At 55.1% G+C, this 6,240-nt stretch overlaps 1 pseudogene; it reads right to left on the reverse strand.

The window, feature by feature from the left end:
• Nucleotides 1-140: 140 nt before the first annotated feature.
• LOC132225935 (bone morphogenetic protein 15-like) lies at nucleotides 141-4,889 on the reverse strand (annotated as a pseudogene).
• Nucleotides 4,890-6,240: the final 1,351 nt, after the last annotated feature.

The following is a 6,240-nucleotide window of genomic DNA, read 5'->3' on the forward strand; positions in this document are numbered from 1 at the left end:
TTTTTTATTTTTATTCTTTTATTTTTTTATTTTTATTTTATAGCTAGTGCATCACTGCAGCTTTAACATTGACATTTGTCTCTTTATTTTAAACCCTACTCCAATTTCTTGGGAAACTTGAGCTACCTGTATCTGTGCTATCACCTACATGTGCACGCCTGGGCAATCACATCCTCATACTCCTTGTACAGATAGTCCCATTAGCCTCGGCCATAAGGATGCTGATGGGAGCGTACTTATAAGGGACACATGAGGGCTGAGGGACACTCTGGTTCACCAGCTCATTGACAAGGTTCTGGATGATGGCGTGATTGGGAGAATTGAGACCATAGTGTAGTACCCAAGGGCAGGCACCCTTACAGGAGTTTGGGGTATAGAGATTGGGAGCAATGATCCCGTGATCCCAGCCCAGCTGATGGAAACTGACTTGGAAATGGTGGAGGGAACACTGGTTACCTTCAGGCCCATCATGTTTCTGGGAGGGGCCAGGAATCTTAGATGCGATACTGCCTGCTTGCCGTGCCCTCCGCAAGAGAAGAGAAGAGTCCCTTCCCATGAATTCCTCCAGGCCCCTGGGTAGAAGTTTGGCCTTCTGAACACTTTTATGAGTGTCATTGAAATAGAGTAACAGGAAGGCAGTGTCCAGAGGTGAAGTGCCTGCCACAGGAGCTCATGACCCTCACTACCTTTTTGATGCTGACACATGGAACGCAGTCGTAGAATCCGGTGCCTCTTGAGATTCCAGAGTCTTTGCTGAACGTGTTGTGTGATATCCATCTCTGTCCAAGCTCCAGATAGCAGGGAAGGTTTTGAGGAACCTCTTCCTTATCCACTAGGATGAACAAAAGCAGCCTATTGAGTTTTACTGATATCCCGAAGCTCTGTCCTCTGAAGGGCCTAGAAGCCCAAAAGGAATGAGCACGCCCAGCACCAAGGCCTTGGTTTCTAAACACCATTCCCCGCAAACAGGGGAAAACTCTGGGGGAATGACTGATTGCGGGGCCGAGCAGGACAAGCACAAGGTGAGCCTGGAACATCGGACGGCAGAAAGCAAGTGTTGAAGGAAAGGCGGAGACTTGTCCAAAGGATTCAGGAGCCAGCTTGGCTAACTCTGGGACAGTGTGGACACCAAAACACATCATTTGAATAACAGGTTGTTCGTGGAATCAGAGTCTAGCCCGGCCGGCGAGGCTCAGTGGATTGAGCGTCCCCCATGCACCAGAGGAGCCTGTGAGTCAATAAATGAGATGAAGGAATAAATACAAGGAGGACAAGGCAAAGCTCTCCCCTATGTTAAGTGCTAAGTGATCTCCGTAGAGAATGGACAATCCCTTTGCAAGATTCTCGGTAATAAAGGCGTTAGCCAATAATCATCAATAGAGGCCAGGTACAAGATATTGACTTGGTTTCAGAGTATCGCCCTCACATTGACTATTAATTACAAAAGCAAAACATAGGTTGCAGGGAGTTAACCTTGCAAATACAACCATAACCAAGTATCACATTTATATAGTCACAATAATGGGACAGACTGACATCACCTGCCTCCAGATATGATCCCCTAAGGAGGACACACATGTGAAAGACTGAATGACCCTCCAAGATGTCCCATCCTAACACTCAGAATCTGGGAACATGTTATCTTACGTGTCAAAGATCTTTTTGACAAAGATGTGATTAAATTAAGGATCTTAAAAATAGGGAGGTTATTCTCGATTACCTGGGCGGGGGCATGTAATTGTACTTCTACCTCACACGTAGAGAGGGAGGCAAAGGTGTCTAAGGATCCCACAGAGCTGACTTTGAAGATGAGGAAGGGGCCACGAGCCAAGGACTGTGGGCGCCTCTAAAAGGCAGGGAGGGGGTTCTCCCTAAGGGCTCCAGAAGGAGGCGGCCCCGCGGACACTGTGACTGTGACCCAGTGAACCCACTGCAGACTGCGACCGCCCACACTGCGACCCAGGAAGTCTGTGGTTTTCTTAGCCACTTAGTGTGTGGTCATTTGTTCCAATGGCAACAGGAAACCTATGCACATCACTTCTGTAGAATTCTGGGCAAAGATGCATAACTTGAGTGAAATGATGAGGAAACATAATTTAAGGGATTAAATACGGTTAAGGGACAGTCTACTAAATATCCTGCCTGTACCCTTTACTTTCTTTCTTTCTTTTCTTTTTTTTTTTTTTTTGGTTAATCCTCACCCGAGGATATTTTTTCCATTAATTTTAAGAAAGAGGTGAAGGGAGAGGGGAAGGAGGAAGAGAGAGAGCAAGAACAGGAGAGAAACATCAGTGTGAGAGAGAATCATGGATTGGTTGCCTCCTGCAAGTGCCCTGACTGGGGCCAGGGATCGAACCCGCAATCCACCTACCTGCCCTTGACCGGGAATCTAATCCACGACCCTTCAGTGTGAGGGCCAGCACTCTAACCACCTTACCACCCAGGCCAGGGCACTTGAAAAAAGTTAAGGTCATGAAAGACAAAGGCAGTTTAGCCCTAGTCGGTTTAGCTCAGTGAATAGAGTGTTGGCCTGCAGATTGAAGGGTCCCAGGTTCAATTCTGGTCAAGGGCACATGCCCAGGTTGCAGGCTCGATCCCCAGTAGGGGGCGTGCAGGAGGCAGCCAATCAGTGATTCTCTCTCATCATTGATATTTCTCTCTCCCTCTCCCTTCCTCTCTGAAATCAATAAAAGTATATATTAAAAAAAAAGAGAGAGAGCCCTGACCGGTTTGGCTCAGTGGATAGAGCATCGGCATGCGGACTCAAGGGTCCCAGGTTCAATTCCGGTCAAGGGCATGTACCTTGGTTGCGGGCACATCCCCAGTGGGGGGTGTGCAGGAGGCAGCTGATCAATGTTTCTCTCATCGATGTTTCTAACTCTCTATCCCTCTCCCTTCCTCTCTGTAAAAAACCAATAAAATATAGTTTAAAAAAAAAAAAGAAAGAAAGAAAGACAAGGGCAGTTTAAAGGAGACTAAAGGGACATGGAACTTAGTGCAGTCCCTGGCCCTTGACTTGAACCTGGCCTGCAGGAACAAGTGACAAAATTTCCGTGTGAGCTGAGAATTAAATAGCGCTGTGCTGGTGATACACTTTCCAAGTTTGCAAAGTCCTTGTTCTTAGGAAAAACACCGAGATATTTAGGAGTAAAGAGGCATAAACAGGTGTCCCAACCTAATTATTGCTCCAGAAAATCAGTCTCTAGCGCCATCACTCCCTCCCTCTACCTGCGTGACTATCCAGCAAAGGTTTCTGTGGCAAAGGTCGCTGGTTGGAGAATCTGAGCGAAGGGGACATGAGCCTGGGGTTTACACATGTGGTCAGTGAGCCACAGGCCCAGGCGCCTGGGAAACAGGAGGAGAGGGAGTGGCTGGCGGCCCCAGACCCGGCAGCAGACAGAACCTGCCCCTCCCTGCCCCCAGCTCCGGCTCCATCCGGGCTGCCTCACGGGCTCCTAGTGGGCCAGCATCTCCCCAGAGCGGTTCCCCCAGAACCCCAGACCCAGACTGGAGAGTTGGACTCGCGCCTCACAGAGGCCACTGCTTGAGAGAAGTCACTGCCCCCTGGGCCTCAGTCCTCCAATGCAAGTCAGGAAATTGACCTGCAGCCTTTGTAAGAATGAGGTCCGACTTAGCACACACTCACGGGCCCTGGGTGTCCTGTGGATGGCTGTCCATCCGTCGATGGAGAAAAGGCGGAGTGGCCATGAGCTGCTGGGGCTCCGGTCACTCTGTGGAAAAGGGGGAGCAGTTTGTGGGGCACAGCAAGCACCAGGAAGCGCGTGTCCTGTGGGTGCGCAGCGTCCTGCCCACCTGCAGCGCGGGCTGGCGTGGCCGGGCGGCCCCTCCCCACGGCCCAGGCCCAGCATGGAGCCCGGTGCACAGGAGGTGCTTGTGCCAGGAACACGCTGTCCCAGGAGGTGGACAGAAACAGGCAGCCTGGGGCGGGGGCGGGGAGGCCGCCTGTGGGCCCAGCTCCCGGGGAGGCGGGCAGGGGGCAGGGGGCAGACCAGGTCCCACTGAGGAGCCGAGGAGAAGCCGCCCACAGACACTGATCGAAGCCCTCAGGCCACCGGCTCTGAGGCTTTGCCACGAGACACCTGGACCGGAGCTGCTCTGGACACACGGACGCGCGGCCAGCAGAGCTGCTGGTGTGCTCAGGGCAGAGAGAGGCCAGACCCAGACAGAGAGGCCAGGAGGGGGGCGGGGATGCCCCCAGGGCTCCCTCAGCTCCCAACTCCTCATGGTCCCAGGGAGGAGGCGAGGGTGGCAAGTGCGTGTCAGGGGCCTGTCCAGGCCGGGCACCGAGCACAGGGCTGCCCAGCCGCCCTCCCAGTCCCATGAAGCCGGGCCTTATGCCCATCTCCCAGCTGAAGGGACTGGGGCCCAGAGCTGCCAAATGGCTTGACCCGGTGCTCCCCGTCCTGCCGGCCGGGTTGGAACAGACACTCCTGTGCGGCTCAGCCCCGTCTCTGCTTAAGTGGCTCCAGGAGTGACAGGCGGCCTGGACCCATTTTTGTCCGGTTTCAGGGGAGGGCAGCCTCCTGGCCCTCAGCTGCCCCAGCGTCTGGGTGGCTGGGCTCCGCGGCCAGCATCCATGGCCGCTCTGTGAGCCCAGTCCCTGCCTCCAATGAGGAGCACTGTGCAGGTGTGCGTGTGTGAGAGGGATGGGGTTACCCTCACGCGCCCCTCTCCCTGGGTAGGGGTACACCGTGCTGTGAGGAGCCCGGCTGAGGAGGGTGTGGGGTGCAGGAGGAGGTCGGGCCAGGACAGAGCACTGTGCACTCACCAGCTGGTACGGACTCCGCGTGGCTGAGCAGGGCCACCTTTGTGAGCTGGGGTGGGAGCAGCAGGGGGCAGGGAGGGCAGAGCCGGTGGGTGGGTAGCATGGACCCCGGGAAAGCCCAGGCGACCGCGGCCCTGTCTCTGTCCCTCCCGCACTGACTCACCTGCAGGCAGGTCCCTGGGGCCGCGTGCAGGGGCCCAGCGGGCGCAGCCAGAGGCTGTGATGCTCTGAACCCTGGGAGGGACCCGACCGCCTTGGAAGAAGCCCAGGCCCCCTCCCCGGCTGGGCCGCCTCAGGGGGCTCCGCCTGAGACCCCGCGGGGCCCTGGGGCCGCTAAGGACCCGGTTCATCCTCAAGGCCCCTTCCCATCACCCCGTCCTCGGCCAGCCTTGCTGGTGAGGATCCCTCCTTCCCACGGGCAGGGCTGACTGCTAGAATGTTCCTCCCTGTCCCCTCGACCGCTGGTTCCAGCCCAGCCTTCTGAGAGCCCGGAGCTGACTCGCGCCCTCTGCCTGGGGCAGCCTTGCAGAGACGGGCACCCGGGACCCCAAACAGGACCTCCTGACACGGTGTGTCAGCCCGGGTCCCAGGTCCTCTGACCCTGGTCCCGGGGGTCGGTGGCACTCTAGATGCAAGACCCAGCACAGAAAATGCCCTCCCGGCTGGCGGCAGCTGACCGTCCCCTCCTGCCCTGTGGACGCTGCTCCTGGTCATGTGGCCTCGGGTGTGGGCCTTGCGGACGCCTTGTCGGGCTGAGAGCTGGCAGGCTGCTTCCAGCCCCTGAAATGCCCGCCCCCTTCACAAAGGCTGCCTAGCGCCCCGCCTGCTCCATGTCTACCAGGCACCTCCCCCTTCAAATGGAGAACCGCACCGTCCAATAGAATATAAAGCAAGCCTCTCCGTTACTTTTAAATTTCTAGCCAGAAAATGAGACTATCTTCAATAATGGATTTTATCTAACTCAGTAAATCCCAAATATTACCATTATGACTTGTCATAAATATAGAAAAGTATTGTAAGAGAATGTATTCTTTTTTCCCTCCGTCTTCGAAACCTTTTGCTCTGAAAACGCATCTCAATCCAGGTAATAATTCTCAACGGCTGAAGTGAAATGTAATCCTACCAAAACAATACACCGTGTTTACTGGGAAAGCATGGCACGTGGTTTCGGTTCGTAAATTTAGGTTTTAAAAGCGGAAAATAAAATAAATCCAGTCGCTTGGGTGCATCAGCCACACGTGAAGAGCTCCGTGGCGAGCCTGCTGGACCGGGTGTGGCTAGACCTCGAGGAGGAGAAACTGGCGCCTCCAGCACCTCCCGCCTCCCAGGCCCCGGTGTCTCTGAGACCAGAGAGCAGGAGGCCGCCTCCAGGGAGCCCGCCGTCCAGCGAGGGAGACACACAGGCTGGAGCAGGCTGTGATGCAGTGAGAGTTCCTGGAGGGGGGAGGGGGGGA

The sequence above is a fragment of the Myotis daubentonii genome, chromosome 2 (assembly GCF_963259705.1).
Source record: "Myotis daubentonii chromosome 2, mMyoDau2.1, whole genome shotgun sequence".
In the NCBI taxonomy this organism is placed as follows: domain Eukaryota; kingdom Metazoa; phylum Chordata; class Mammalia; order Chiroptera; family Vespertilionidae; genus Myotis; species Myotis daubentonii.